The following is a 15,701-nucleotide window of genomic DNA, read 5'->3' as shown; positions in this document are numbered from 1 at the left end:
GCCCCGGGCCCGCGGCGAGCCACGGGGACGGGACAGGGGAGGTGAAGGGAACGGGACTCTGGCAGCAGGATCTGGCCCTCCCTGGGGCGGGTGGTCCATCTCACGGCGGGAGGGTTCCCGGGAAGGAGAAGGGGGGAACCGCGGCGGGCCGGGTTGGGCGGCGGAGCGGGGTCGGGAGCGGGGCGGTGGCTGAAATCTGCGGGCGGGGGCCGGGCTTCGCTCCCGCGGAGCCACCGCTCCCCCGCGGTCGGAGCAGCGGCGGAGGCCGTCGGGCCGCGCTGGGCTGCCAGGAAGGGGTGATACTCTTCAACTTCTCCGTCTGCAGATGCAAACTCATCCCATTGACTCCAGCGAAGTCACATCTGCTTATAACAGGGCTAAATTTGGTTGTGGAGTTGATGGTATCAAGGCACATGTCAGTGAGTAATGAACTAAGCATTACCCATCACACAACCATTTAGTGTCATTCTTCATTAACAAACCCAGGCAAAAGAGTACACGTGTTCCCAGGACTTCACTATCAAAGCACACTCTTAAAATAGAAGCATATCCTTAAAAAACCTTCTTTACTTACTACTTTACATACAGAATTATTGCTATTTGGAAGAGGAACTTTTTGGAGTGGGCTGTCTTTCTAAAGAGAAATCCGAGTCTGATAAAAAAACTATTTCTACTTTTTGTCCCCTTTTATTTTTGACACGCAAAAAAGTTGACTTTGTACAGTTGTGAAATCCTCTGAACTTTTGTGATTAAAATCATTACTTCAGAAAACAGAAGTCACAATGGGAAGAAATAGTCTGTAATGAGTTTAGGAAGTTTTCTACCAGAAATGAGTTAAAATAATTTTTTTAACTCGTGCTACGTACTCAATTATGTACGTTTAAAGCAAACCCTATGCACTGTGTTAATTGAATTTAAAATTTCCTATTAAGTCCAGTAAGTACACATCTTGTTTTCCCGGGGTACTTCTGGTCTCATCACCAACTAACATTTCCTCTAAGACTGGAGTGTTTCCTCGATCAGGAATTAATTTTGTGTAGGTGGCAGGAGTTCGGTGAAGATTTCAAAGTTGTAACTAGGAGTAGCACCTCAGGTTTATCAAGTAGTCTCGCTTTACAGTTGTCATTACCATTGCTCACACTGAAGGAAAAACTCGCTACAGATTTCTTGCCAGTATTTTTTCAATAATGGACATATTTGCTGTATCTCTGTAAGATTTGTTTACGGAAAAGTTTCTTGATGTCTAAAAAAAAAAAAAAAAGGAACCTGATAGGAATGCTGTGAGCTGCTCAGTTCAGTGTTTTTTTTTTATTCCAACATTGTGTAATAAATGATCATTTTATATATGCAGCAGGTGGGAAGCCGGTTACAATAAAACAAAGTTCAGCTCCAGTCTCTGGCGTTGCACTTTTATGATGCTACAAAGCTAAAGCTCTTTTTTGGGGCTTAAGGAAGGTACAACCTGACATGGGAGAATAAAGTGATCTGGCCGGCTTGCAAGCGGCCTTGATAATGCTATTTGAATTGTGGCAAGCCAAAGGCTACTAGCCGGGTTTTGCATTGCCCTGGTGGGCCTGCTGTGCTGGTGGAAAACAGGCTCGGCTCGGCCTTGGAGGAAGGGGAAGGCTTCTGCATCCCCATCCCGTGGTGGGTTTTTGCCTACAGAGGTCACTCTTCCAAAGCAGAAGAGCCCGCTGCTCTGGCCTCACCGGTGCCGGCTCCAACCTGCTCTTGCTTTTGTTTTTTTTAAACATACCTTGGTAGCTTTTATTAGCCATCAGTGAAATTAAAGTATCCGAGCAGCTGAATTCAACCCATCTTACAGTGCCTGGGGATGTGCTTCCTTTATCAAATACAAGTTGTTTCCATTTCGCTAATTCTAAACTATTTGATTAAAAAAAAAAAAGGTTTGAATGTTGTTAATGGTAGATGTAATGATAATATATAATTACTTTTTCATCTTAAATGCATGCCTAAAAATAGGTTCTGCTGTTGATGTAATTGAGTTTTCTTGAGTGATTCATTGAGGCTTAATCACCACAGTGAAGAAGTACACTATTAAAATTAGTCTTTTCAGTTGCTGGGGCTAGTGATTTATAGGCCACTTGGAGGCCTGTAGTTTGGGGAAGCTTACAAACGCATTACTGATATTGCTGCCGGTGAGACAGCTCCACTTCTCTGAGCAGGATTTCTTACTAATTCTTGTCACAATTGTTTGCCTGAAGGTTACTGAATAATTTCACCTTAGATGAGGTTGTCCTCACTCTGGATTCAAGCTGAATGTTAGCTTGAGAAGTAAGCTGCTGAATGGATTGTGGGGTAGTGTAATAATAAAGCTCCTTTCTAGCTTTGAAATAATAACTATCTTTGGTGCTGGTTAATTTATTCAGGGAAGCTCTGCATTTAACTCTATTGAAAGCCTCAACACATAAATCAGGTGAACAGGTAGGCAATTAAATGCTGGGAGAAGTTGTTAGGTTAATATAAAGTATGAAATAATAAATTTTAGGTTAAGGTGAAGGTATAAACTGAATTGGTTTTGCACTGAAGTTTAGAGGTTATAATTTCTAGCAGGTGGCTGGGATGGAGAGCATGCAGGAGCAGTTTGAAGACAGAGCTTCCTCCCCTTCCCCCTTGCTCTCCCTTTTTAGAGATCTGCGTTCATTGCCTTGACCAAATCACAAGATGTGTGTTTTGAGTGCCATACATTAAATAATTATACCTGCGACTTTATTGCTTGGGAGGCACTGTTGCAGATGGTTTTGGCAGGCTTTACAGACTTCTCATCTGAAGAACCTTCGATCTCAGAGTCTTGAAAAAACACAGCAAAATTATATCCTCTAGACTTAACTCCTGTTGACACTTTGTGGGGGGGCTTTCTGCCTGTGTTGTTTCTGTAGATAAACAATGTATAGCACAGATTGCCTCAGTTTCACCTTGCAAGGGCTCAGCTCTGCCTTTGACACACAGGACAGCATGTAGTGTTGCGGGGCACCTTCTAGTCAACTGGTAGAGAAATCTCATTCAAAAAAACCTTGCTCATATCTAAGTGTCGCTATTCCCTGTGTGCTGGAGGCTGCTGAGCAAAGCACTCTCCTTAGTGATATGTGGAAGGTTATCCTCACAAGTGGTGCCTTTGACACTGATTAAGTTAGATTTTATAGCTGTTTTTCTCTCCCTCTGATAACCAGTTATACATGGGATATTTCATAGCCCGCCTCATGTGAACATGTCAGAAACTGATAAAATAAACTACAATTGATGACCTTGTTAAATGGTCTATTCAGAAGCATATAGACTAGTCTGCTTCTCATTGTATCTGAAATTCTTATTTTTGTAGGTAAACAAATGCGCATTCACTACCGACTGAATAGCCCCTTGAACTATGCTCCACAGTTTGCATTTGGGTTAATCTTGTCGGTTTTAATATAGAGAGGAAAAAAGGAGAAAGCACCAGGGGTGGAATTGTTAGTGCTTTCACATCCACATTCCTCACATTTTGTCAGGATGATAAACTGTAGGTAATGGACAGCCCTTGTTTCGCAGGACAGGCGAGCCAGCCGGAGCACAAAGAGCTCGCTAAAACGATATCTCACAACATGTTTGGGAGCCTCTCAGCTAGACAAGAATTTATTTGGGAGTCTTGTGTCATGGGACTGCACTTTCTAACCTCAGCAATTACAGCTTCAAGCAGAAGAAACAGGAGTGGAAGGTTAAGATGATTTAAACACATGCTCCTAAATTGTACCCAAAACATAGCTGTTGACACTTGGCGTGCTAATACAAGGAGTGGAGTGGTGGCTTCCAGTCCATTTGATATCTCTTGCATCTGTAGCCAGGTCTCAGAAGCATGACTGAATTAACAAAATTAATGCAGAACAAACTGAAGGCCGAATTATTGAGCTGGTTATTTTCCCCAGCCTTTTATACGTGGAGTATAATTGCTATATTATTTATAGTCATTATCTTAAAGCATGTTATCTGTAAGCTGTGCTACGTTATTTCACTTCGTTTAATGAAATAATTGCCTTTAGAAAGGCAGTGACTAAAAGTCAAGCTAAAATCACTTCAGTTCTCCCTCTTCCCACACAGAAGAATGCCTCCCCCCCCCCTTTCTTTTTTTCTCCTTCCATTCCCTGTTTTATTGTAAGGAGATCACACTGCTTTAGGTGTGACGCTCAGGATCGTCTCAAATTCGGCCAAAGTTCCTGTAGTGGGAAGTCGGTGGAGGACCTGAGGTGACTACCGTGACACGCTGGCAAAGACAGGCCTTTCAACCCCACACAGCAGCCAGAGCCAGGGTTGCTTTGGGGATTTTAGAGATTTATTTTTTTTTCTAGGATCTAGTCTTCATGTGTCATGCAACCTGCATGCAGTACTTGAAACTGCTTCTTGCAAATGAGAAGAAAGTATTCTTCTAAGTAAAAAAATGGCGATTAAAATGTTATTCATGTGTGCCTAATATCTGCCTGCCTTGGCTGCTGACATAAAGAAACCTGTTTTTCTGGTCATTTATCATACATCTGCATGGATTTGCTTATGAGCTCATTCTTTGTGAGGTGTTGTGGAAACTTAAATATGGAATGTTAAACTGCTTGAAATACTTTGATTAAAATATGCAGTGCCACAGAATATAGACTTTTAACCAGAACACTCTTGTCTTGAGTAAAGGGATGGGTTTGGGGTTTTTCTTGGGGATGGGGAGGGAGCGGCAAGGGAGAAGAGTTTGGAGGGGGGAGTTTCATTAAAAGCAGAGGAAGGGAGGATGGCAAATGGACAGTGTTAGAAGAGCTTGGAAAAACTCCTGTGGCTTCATTGTCTCTTTAAAGCCAGGGAACACAAAGACAAATGCAGTTCAGCCTTTCTCCCATGATGGAAAATGTAAACCGTTGACACAGCTCCCATGTTTAACTTGTTTAATTCTCATTTTAAATTCAGTACTATACCAGCCGTGTGAACTCTGAAGATTCCTTTAGTAATCCATTTTGTAGTTCCGAATCAAAAACAAAGTGAAAAGGTCTGACACAATTTGCTTTTATTTTTAGGCAAATCAACCCTGGTCATAGTTAATAAGGGGATTACAACCCAGACTAGGTCTTTACAGATGTAATGTAAATCAAGGGCAGAGTATAAAGAAACTGATCCCTTTTGATTGAAGTATGGTAAAAAGGCATAGAGAAACTAGCAGCAGTAATCTGATTGTATGGCAATAAAACCACCATTTTCTGTCTTTCAGATAAAAATAATGTGGTAAATCCATGCAGTTCATAAGATGTAAAGGTAGATAAAGGGTGGTGCCATGGCAACATATAGATTAGCTTGATGTTAGAAATGACACGTCTCTGAAAGGGGTGTTAGGAACTAAGGGCCTTGCTCCGGGCTGTAAGGTATTATGTGAGAACCGCACAAAACTTGGGGGCCGGGATTAGAAAGTATGAAAGGCCTACTTGTGGCTTGGGATGCTTCAAGCGGTAAAGAAAAGCTGCTCAGTTCTTGCTCATTGGTGGCATTTAATATGGTGAAGATAGATTTCATTTACTGCTTTCTGCCGAGGTGGGGACCGATTAAAACTTGAGATGGCTGCAATTGTTAGGTGTGGAAGATTTTCCTTTTTAACTCCTGCCCCAGCAGCAACAGCCTTTCTGCAGAATTAGCTGCACTTGGGGTTTGTTGCCTTAATCTATTTGGGCTTGGGGCAGGAGCATGCTGGCAAGGAACAGAGCAGAGGGGGATAGGTAGGACTGGTCTTATCTGGAAAGAAAACAGAGACCTTTTGATTTCAGCTGTGTTTCAGGCTGTGGTCTCCATCTCGCACTCCATGGGAGCAGCAAAGATAAACACGCTGCATTGTCTGTGCCTTAGCCAGGTGATACTTCAGCATCTCTGTGTTTCCTATCCTGCAAAAGTATAAAAGAAAAAAAAAACCAGAACAACCCACAAACAAATCAGCATCCATTCCTATTTACCAGTAAAGCTGCAGATAACCAAACTGATCTGGCTTAGTCTCTACGTGGTATTTATTTCCAAAAAGCAGGCTGAAATGAATAGGATAAGCATTTGGCCTTTCCGCCCCCAACTTAAAATCAGCGGGATGAGTTTGCTGTCAGCCCCTTGAGTTCAGCTGCAGATTTAGCCATTGTTTTGTCGTTTATTTTAAGCGACCTGCAGCTGCAAAGGTAGTAAAATACCTCCCCTAGTGCAGCTACTTGGATTTTTCTTTCTTGCCTTTTCTATTAAACAGCCTTCTAAAGACTTGCTTTTCTACCCAGCTGACAACCGTAAACACCCACAACTTAAAAGTCAGCATTACATTGCAAATCAGGGGTACGATTCAAACGAGAAATATTTACGTTATTGACTGCTCATTTGTCTGCTAAGGGGGGAAAGCAAGCACTCTGCATTTGTTAGGCAGAGTCTAGACATAAGGGAAAAAAACACTGAAGCCTACAATAACAGTTGTGTCTTTCTTTAGTGGGAATGAGCCTGGGATGAGCTCGGCAAAATGGAATTCATGCTGTTTGTTTGGCACTGGCTTGGACACTTTTTAAGTTTGGGGTTTTTGTGCTGGGTTGTTGGTTTTTTTTCCTCATTTTCTGGGGTTTTTTATAAAGATGTTAATTACATGCTTGAATTTATCATTCTTATCCTACCCCACAGTAGGCTGGAAATTCTGACTGAAAAGGAAACTCCAGAACCAAAACTGTCAAGCTGCTGATGTGATTTAACAAATGAAAAATAAACAAGTGCATATAGGGAGCTGAACAGATTGGCAGAATATACGGGGCCTGAAGTGCTCAGATAGGTTTCCTCTCTCGCAGCTTAACCTTCACCAATCTATATCAAAAGATCCAATTCATTTGCTGAAATTCTCCAAAGCGCAGGGGCACCCTCATCTAATTTACAGGCCGGTCACATCCAAGCACCTTGCATTCTGCATTTGACAATGATTGCTAATGGGCTATTCAGCTAAAGTATTTGCTTGTTAACAGGGAACAGAGCATGATAAATGTCCAGCAAGCTTGCGGCCTCCTTCAGCTTTTCAAATGCAGACTGGTGCATATTTATGGCAGGCAAATGACAAAGAGAGGAGCTGAATTACTCTGGCCTTACGCTTTCTCCTCGAACAAGGGTTAAAGTAATTAAAGAAATAATGCGAAAACCGATGTCCTTTGTTTGCCCACCATTATCCAACATTTAGCTTTCGAACCTGCCTGTCACGGCAGGTTTCGGGAATGGGCCAGGCGAGGCTGGGTGGGGTTGGCAGGGCCCGAAAGGAGCCGGGGACGCTTCATGGGGAGACCGCCAGGTCACCCTCATCCCAAACGGGATCCTTCGCAGGTTCCCCTCTCCTGAAGGAGGTTTCACTGACAAGCATTGAGGCGAAGATGTACTTTAAACCACAGAGGTTTTGCAATTTGCACTTTGGTTCCCTAATTGAGAGGGGGAAGCAAAAATTACAGTAACCCAAACCAAACCCAAAACAAAAGGGTGAGAGGTTTTAAGAAAACAAGCACATTGCGCTCAGTGTGTTTCTGAAAGCCAAGTCTGACAACAAAATGGCAGAACAAAAACCAGTTTTGCTATTGTTCCTCCACCTTTAAGGACAGGTAGATCTTCAAAACTGAAGCTCTAAAGCATACACACAGTTCAGTGTCAATCTGAATTATTTGTTATTTTTTGTAATGTTTTTCGTGTGTGCTTGTAAATCCATGTTTAATCTTTGCCTGATCTTCAACAGACTTAAATGCAGAATTACAATAGATAATTTTAAATCCCATATTTGAAAATATAATTTAGTATTTCGTATTTCTAGTTGCAAGTAGATAAACATGTTCAAGGCTTGTGTCTAGCTCCTGTTCAACTCCATACCTCCAGTGTTTTCAGTGTTACATTAGCCTGCAAGGGCTTTACATTATAATTGTTTTTTCATCATGGGCAAAATTTAAATTTTCTTATCATGAACAAAATCTATCACTCTACTCGGGGAAAGAGAACATCCAGATTATTTTTTTTTTCTGGTAACTGTAATGCAGAGACCTTTCCTTTAAAGTGATTATATACACTGTCAAAGACAGAATAAGGGCAGGACCTCTATCTTTTTTGGCAATCCTGGCCAGCCAACACCCAGTGTTTATTGCGGTATCAGCATGATAATTATAATGCAGCTGATTTAAACTTTGGTGTATGTCTATGCTTTCTTCTGGTTTTAAATGTAGGTTCCAAGCCAAAAAAGATAAAGGCTGGTAAAGCATTATGTTGCTAGGTGAAACATTCCTAATGTATGGCACATACATAACTATAAGATGGGCTTTCTACCTATAGTGTTTTTTTAAAATGTCTTGTGGGTAATGGCTAACATAGGATTTACTAAACTTTATTTAGTAGGATTCAGAGCTGTATACACTTTAAAGGGTAATCCAGTTTTACACATGTCAACAGCAAATGAGAAACTATGGCTTGTCTTACAGAGGGTAGGTTAGGTGGTGGAATGATACCTTAGGCTGAAGAGTCTGTGATGCTGCAAATTACTTCTCACTGTTTTGTTAGCTTTTGTTTGAATAGTACATTTACTTAGGTACCCAAACCAAAGAACAACAGAAGTGGGAAAGGTGAACAATGCACTGTAAAGGGAAGTGTATGCTAGAGCTACTAAGAGGGATTTAAAATTTATTATTATTAGTTGAAGCCCAGTCGCAATTGAATGCTATTTTATTTTGGATTGGGAGTTCTGCCAGACTCCAGCCTGTCAGAGCTGAGAAGACTCAAATCAAGTCCAGGCCTATTTCTGCAGCAAACGAGAATCCTGGCTCCCTGCCTGCGGATTCATTCAGGAAGGCCCATCTGGCTTTTGATGTTCTGCAAGTTTGAAGCAGTTTGTTTAAGGAACCTATGCAGTGAGCGCTGGTGAAAGCACACATAACTGCGCTTCTGACTCTTCGAGTGGTGCATCGTTTCGCATTTTCATTTTTGCTAGTGCCTGCCATCTGCTTACCTACTGCCTGAGCAGCAGTTGGTTTCTATACCTGACTGGATAAAAGTGTAAATTTGAAGTTGGGAACATGTTGACTCCTTTTGAGGATCTGCAGTCCCATAGCATTCACTGTCCACACTTCAGTTGCTTTCTTCATGTTTAATTAATTTCAGTTTAGTTCAGAAGCAGTCTAGCTTAGTCACTGCACAACACTTGACCTTTAGGTTTTTGGGGGTTCTTTTTCCAAGGTATTTCCAAGCCATATTAGATTAGCTGAACAGGGAGGGTCACATTGACAGGCAAGATTACTGGTCTGCATGGTAAATATTTTAAAAGATACTATTTGTGGTTACTATCATTGTTCCTTCTATCAAACAGTTTTCAGGCACTTTTTTAGGAAAAGCAAAACCCAAATCTTCATAAATTTATTGCTTATTGCGGTCTTTTCCATTCTGTGGATTGGTGTGTGACAGCATGGTGAGCAGGACTGCGCTGTGCTCCTAGGGCCTGACTCAGGAAACCGTCCTTATTCAGAAAAGCTCATGTTGAGCCTGTGCTGAATGTTGAATATTTTTGCTGAAGCGAGACGAATTTAAGCATGAGCTGTCTTGAACCACGGCCAGAGTGAAAAGGTTTTTTGGGGTTGGACAAACACAGATCTCTCTGAAGCTTCATTATGTTGGGTTTTTTCATCAGAAAATGATGTCAGAAGGTATGGTTCTGTCTGCACTTGGAATGGGTCTTAATTTTTGTGTAGCTTGCCAGTAGTCAGCAGATAAAAATGGAGTGACTAGAGCTCCTTCTGTCACTGGCTGTCTTCTGAACCCCTCTGATGGACTCTTCCACCTGCGGCAGGGATGTCCGAGCTAGTGATGAATACAGTTCTGGACCTTTGTAGAAGTTTTAAAACTGCTGCATTGTCAGTTTAGTTTAACTTCAGAGGCTCAAACCCGCAGCAGGCTAAAACGTAGGTGAGGTACTGCTACTGCCTTGGAGGTGGCAGTGGCTGCCCAGTTTTTATTCTGCTTCTGAAAGTCAGTCAAACTTTGGAAAAGTTTGTATTTAATTTAAGAACGTAGCATCTTTACACTTGCAAGTGGCTGAATATTTAGTTTAACGTAAGATGCAGGTGCAGGCTGATTGTAGATAACCCATTTGGAGTTTTGCTCAAGGTCATTTTCTCCCACCTGAAAAGTGGCTTTTTAACATGAAGAGAAAAAGGATGCAATATAGGAGCCACAGAGAGTTGTAATTGGATTCTGAAAATCTTTGCCTAATGATTCGCCAGAATAGGTTTAGTTGTCATACAGTGCTGTTATTGATTTGGCATAACTTTCCCTGAAAGTTGTGAGTTAACAGCTCATTCTACTTCCAGCATTTACTTATGCAGGCAAATGGTAGGCAATAGTATATTTTCTAACAACTGCAAAGCAGCTGAATTTTTGTCTTTGAATTTGAGATATAATCACCGATTATTAATGTCTCATCAAGTAACAAGTCAGTCCCCGCCCTCTTTTATAGACTTTGCTTGGAGCGTCTCTTGGAACAAGACTCTACAGGTGCGAACAAACTGTAGTTAAGAGAAGGAAGGCAGCAAACTTTGGTTGGTCTCCTTGTGTTGTGGCTGACATAAGATTTGTTCATGTAATAAGAGTGGTGGAGAAGAACACAGAATAGCAGAGCAATAGAACAATCTGGTTTTATTGTTTCTTGCTTGTGATTTATAGTGCCCTTTTTGAAAAGCAGTTCTTTGGCAAATGCCAGCTGCTCTCTGTTAGCTTTCTAAAAGCAAAGACTTTAGTGACTTGTGTGAGAGGCACACATGGTTTGGTTTGACTTTCCATCCCATGCTAACTACTGCTCTGCATCTTCTCAACAAAGCGCCATCTTTCTTGGGTTTGGCACACCCTGCCTCTGTGAGCACAAGTCAAGTTGAGCAGTGGTTCTGTGTTACACTGGATTCATGGCACAGATTTTTTTTATTTTTCTTTATTTCACAAATCCAAACCATATAAATACCTGATTATCTTTGCTGTGAGAGCAAAGAACTACTTTAATATTCCCAGTAGCATATTTTGAGCAACAATTCTTTAATTAAAACAACATTGGTCTCTTCCTGTATTTCATGGCTAGCAAATGAGAGAAAACAACCAGTGTTAATATCAAAGGGAGTCAGTTTTCATTACAGTAATGGTTCAATTGTGCAATGCTGTAGGCAGTGAAATTTAATATTATTGTGACTTGTATTGTAATTGTAGGATGACAGAGGAAAATGGATTAAGTTTAAATATAAGTGTACACTGCAGCACATGGACTTTGTCAAATGGAAGCTGAGGGCTGGGGCAAGACGGGTCCCCCTCTGGCTCTGTCATAATGAATTACTATTTTGTAAATAACTGGCCACTAGACTATAGATTTATTACCTTTTGTAGATATCTGTGGACACACACAGACACATACGTGGATTCCGGACTGACTGTAATTGCAGTGCAGAGTTGCAGAACGGGTTTATGCCTGTAGGCTTGCAGGGTATTTGAATGTCTAGGCTTCTTGTCTTCACCTTTCATGAAAATATTCTTGCCTGCCAGTTTGGGAAGTTTCCTTCTGAAGGATACACCCATCCTTTCAGTTAAGGGATTGCTAACACATGAATGGCCCAGACTGGAAAGCCCTTTTGTCATTCTTCTTGATGAATAAAAACTAAATTCAAGCTGCCGATGATCTTTGCTTTAGAAAACTGGGCTAGAGAGACAACTAGTGTTAATGAGCAATATCCCCTTCTTTCCCAGTTGCCCATATAGATGCAGATTAAAAGGGAAAATGGTAATTTTAACCATCCATTACTGATCGCTTCCACGGCAGAGTAGGGACAATGAGAACTGGATGGTTCATTTGTTTACAGTGTAGGTGAGTGGAAGATGTCCCCAAAGCAGTGCCTGGTAGTCTACTGGTGTGTAAACACGATGCCTTGTCGTTTTACCCCTTATCTTCACAGTGTTTCTCAGACGTGTTCGGGTTGAAACCTGTTCTAATGTTAAAGTGCAAAAGGGGGCAGTAAAGTGCTATCCAAAAAATGTTTATTTTTTAAGGGTATTTTTTGTGGCAAAAGTTGCATTTCTCAACAGGCTTATAATTTCCCGTATTTAAAATAATGATCACATTAATATTTTCTGTTTAAAAGGCTTACAAGTGTTGTCAAAGCGTATCGGTATGCATTGTGGGAATGTTTGCTGCGTGTATTCCCATGTTCTGTCCTTTAACCTAGACCTGAAACATGCTACATATTTGGAAGGAGTTGAAGGCAGGAAGCTTTCCTCAGATATATTTAGGTCATAGCTATATGAAGCACTTCTGAAAGAATTCCATCTTTGCTAATCATGTTTGGTTCTCATGTTGTGCATTACCACCACTGCATTTCTGGAAAAGGGGAAAAAAAAAAAGGATAAAAGAATGCTGAGGCTGGGGGTTTCTGCTTGAAGTACTAAAGTGTGTAGTGGTGGCATAGGTCAAGAGTTGGGCTCTCATCCAGACTCGCATGCATCATTCGTCAAGAGGTAACTTGAAAAAGAGCAACTAATTACAGTGCACCTACTGAGTGTTTTCTCTTTCAGAAATTCCTCAGAATAAGCCATTTATACAGACTGGCTGCTGCTCTCCACTGCAGCCACTTGCAGTTTTTAAACTCTATGTAGAAAGCATGTTTCTGCTGAAATGCAGTAAAACAGAGAATGTGCCCGTCTGTGTTTCCATGCTTGTGCATCAGAGAATGAGCAATGATTTGAAGAGTGATTCCCTGTTTGCTGAAGCTGAGTAAGTCCAGCACTGTTGTGAGGGTTCATATTTCTGTAAGTGCTGATGAAATGTTAATGTAATACACTTTAAAATAGTACATTGGTCATACCTATCTTTTTTTTTTTACCCCTTAGTTAGGAGACTGTCCTGAAGCACATTAGCGGTTCTTTTGTGGTAACCAGAATTGATTTTATAAATGGATCAGAATTCTCTAGTGCTTTAAGTACTTTTAGTGGAGCAGTAATTGCTTTCTGCACAATAATACAAAAAGTTAATTGCTATTAATAGTGCTTTATGTGGAGGTCATGTATGAAAACTGAATATAAAACCTATCTTTAAAAAAAAATTGTCAACCTTGGTAAAAAATCAAATTGTTCATCTTTTCAGCATTTCAAGCCTTTACTTGTGTAGTAAAGTGTTCTAAGCCAGGCTGCATGTTCTTGTGCAAAAAGCCCAGATATTTTTTTCCATTGTAGAGGAAAAAACAGATGTTTACTCTCAGAAAGGTTTTTTAAGGAAGAGGAAAGCATGTTTCCCCTTCAGGGGATGAAAACCATGCATCCATTTTTGCACCCTGGATTTACGTTGAGAATGGAGGGGTAAAGCACAAGTTGGTCTGAAGGTTTTAGTTACACAAGTGGATTTTTTTGCTTTGCTCTGCAAGTGAGCGCCGAGCGGCGAGGGAAAGGGCAGCTTTCCAGCAAAACAGCCATCTCTCGCAGACGGAGGTGGCGTCCAGTTGACACAGATACACTGTGCTACACCAAAACCCTTCCAGCAGCTGTGTGCCAGGGGGCTGAAGGCAGGGTGCTGCCTCTGCTCAGCGGGGTGGCCTGGGGAAAGAAGGCTCCCAGCACCCCCAAATCTATGATCACCCCAAGATGCCACCATCCCCTGGACAGGAATTGCAGAGTCTGCCTCTGCCAGAGCTCAGGGTTGGGGTAGCCCCAAGGAGAGTTTGTGTCACCTCCTTTGGCTTATTTGCTTTTTCCACAGAATGAGATCACCTCCGTGACCTCGTACATCACAGCTCTTAAGGAACCGGATTTTCTCTTAGAGAGAGTCTCCAGTAGGACATGTTTGCTGCCAGGTTGCAGGTGACCTCCTGTATATGTGAAGGGTGAAAGGGTATTGCTCTTGCCAAATATTGTGTCTTAGCTCCCACAAGTGTGAGGCACCTTTAGACTTGTGACCGTACTACGCTGAATGGAGTGAAGAAGTAAGTGTCTGTGTGTCTGCATCAGTAATAGTCACACGAGTTATTTGATGAAGGAAACTCATGACACATCTTTGTAGTGGACTACAAAGTGTGGTCGACTTTTTCTGATGTGTTTGCAGAGGGATGGTTTCTGTGGGTGTCTCTCTGTACAGTGGAAGTTTTGTGCCTTTACGACTGTGATGTGATGGTACAATTTGACTGTCAAATCCTGCTGGTCCATGCAAAAAAGTGTTTTCTTTAGAGAGAAGCCCATGCACACTCAGCCCATTCTTATTTTACACCTGTTAGATAGCCTTTGTATTTTAAATGCTTTCCTCCACTATTTTTGCAAAATAGAGTGCCACAAATTGATAAATGAAACAGCTAAAATTTTATACATGCTCCTCATTTCCTGTCCTCTTAAAATTTTAAGAAAACACTAATGCTGCAGAATAATTCTTCTGGAGGTCTTTAAGATTTCAGTTGTAAACATACTGCATTGTCTTGCCTTGCTGAAGTCAATGCAAGTTTTGCAGCCGATTTCAGTAAGAATAGGTCCAGGAAAAGGCATCAAGAATGGCATCCATTTGCACGGCTACTTGAGACACACAAAATGGTGGCACCGCTACCATTTTGTGTCCAGGGTGGTGATTAAAACAAAATATACCCTTGACCATTCCCTTTTTCAGTGCACTGCAAGCATTTCCACCCGGGTAATACAAAAGAAGATGGGCTCTTTTGGAGGTGAGGAACAGGGAGAGGATAAGGAGGTACCAGGAACCCTGGGATGGAAATCAGGTACAGCTTCAGGGGTCTCTTTCAAAGCATTTATGGGCTTGCTGCAGCCCAAGCCCTAAAAAGAGTTTCTTCCCTTCCAATGGAAGTGAGAAATACAAGAGCTGCAGCTTTAGAAACTTGTGTTATGGGATTTTATAATCTGGCTTTGTATAATGTGATTCTTACCATTAAAGATCTTAAAGGATGAGCACAAATATATTTGTTTATTTGTTTGAATTCCATTTAGTTTCTAGCCCACAAGTCCTATTAATGCAAATAACCAGTGCTTACTTGAATAGTTTCATTAACTGCATGGAAAAATGTTACATATAAATAAAGGTCAGCAGATTAAACTTCTTAAATTTTATTTAAATTCAAAAACATGCCTATTTAGCATGTTTTGTAAAACTTTGTTATAGCATTAAAATAATTTAATGATACTGCTCCAGCAAAGAGAAGTAGCTTCCAAAACTCACTTAAAAGAATTTTAATGATATGAAAGGCTGTACTTTTGTTTTCAAAGTTTCATTTGCTAGTCCATGTATAAAGCTAGTCTGTCATCTTGCTGTGTCCCACTATGGTAATTTTTCTTGCAGAGGCTTCATATGCCTTTTTTTGAAACCAGATTCCGTACCCATTTTGAGACAGAGACTCCATATTAATCTTTTTTAATGAAGCTTGTTTTTCTGTCTGTGCCACAGCAGTTACTGATCCTCTTCTCAATTAATTCGTGTTCAGTTAATCCACTTAAACTGGAGTGAGATCAGTCCTGTAGAATCACTGCCTCTGCAAAAAAGCGTTTCAGGTTTACAGCTGGGTGTATACCTTATATCTACATGGTGTATCTTTGTATACGATTTTGATCATGTCAGAAACTAATGTGTAAGCTCTGTGTGGAGAAAGAGACTATTACAGACAGGTCTGGTCTATGCTTTTATGCTCTGGGAATCAGTAAACTGGTTT

General features: G+C 41.1%; 1 protein-coding gene across 1 annotated transcript in view; it reads left to right on the top strand.

Moving 5' to 3' along the window:
- The window catches only part of EFNB2 (ephrin-B2), a 41,157-nt gene that overhangs the window by 238 nt on the left and 25,218 nt on the right, over positions 1–15,701 (top strand). The window lies entirely within an intron of this gene.

The sequence above is a fragment of the Mesitornis unicolor genome, unplaced genomic scaffold (assembly GCF_000695765.1).
Source record: "Mesitornis unicolor isolate BGI_N332 unplaced genomic scaffold, ASM69576v1 scaffold2609, whole genome shotgun sequence".
Taxonomy (NCBI): domain Eukaryota; kingdom Metazoa; phylum Chordata; class Aves; order Mesitornithiformes; family Mesitornithidae; genus Mesitornis; species Mesitornis unicolor.
Note: the sequence above shows the minus strand (reverse complement) of the source record. Positions and strands in the feature narration are given on the sequence as shown.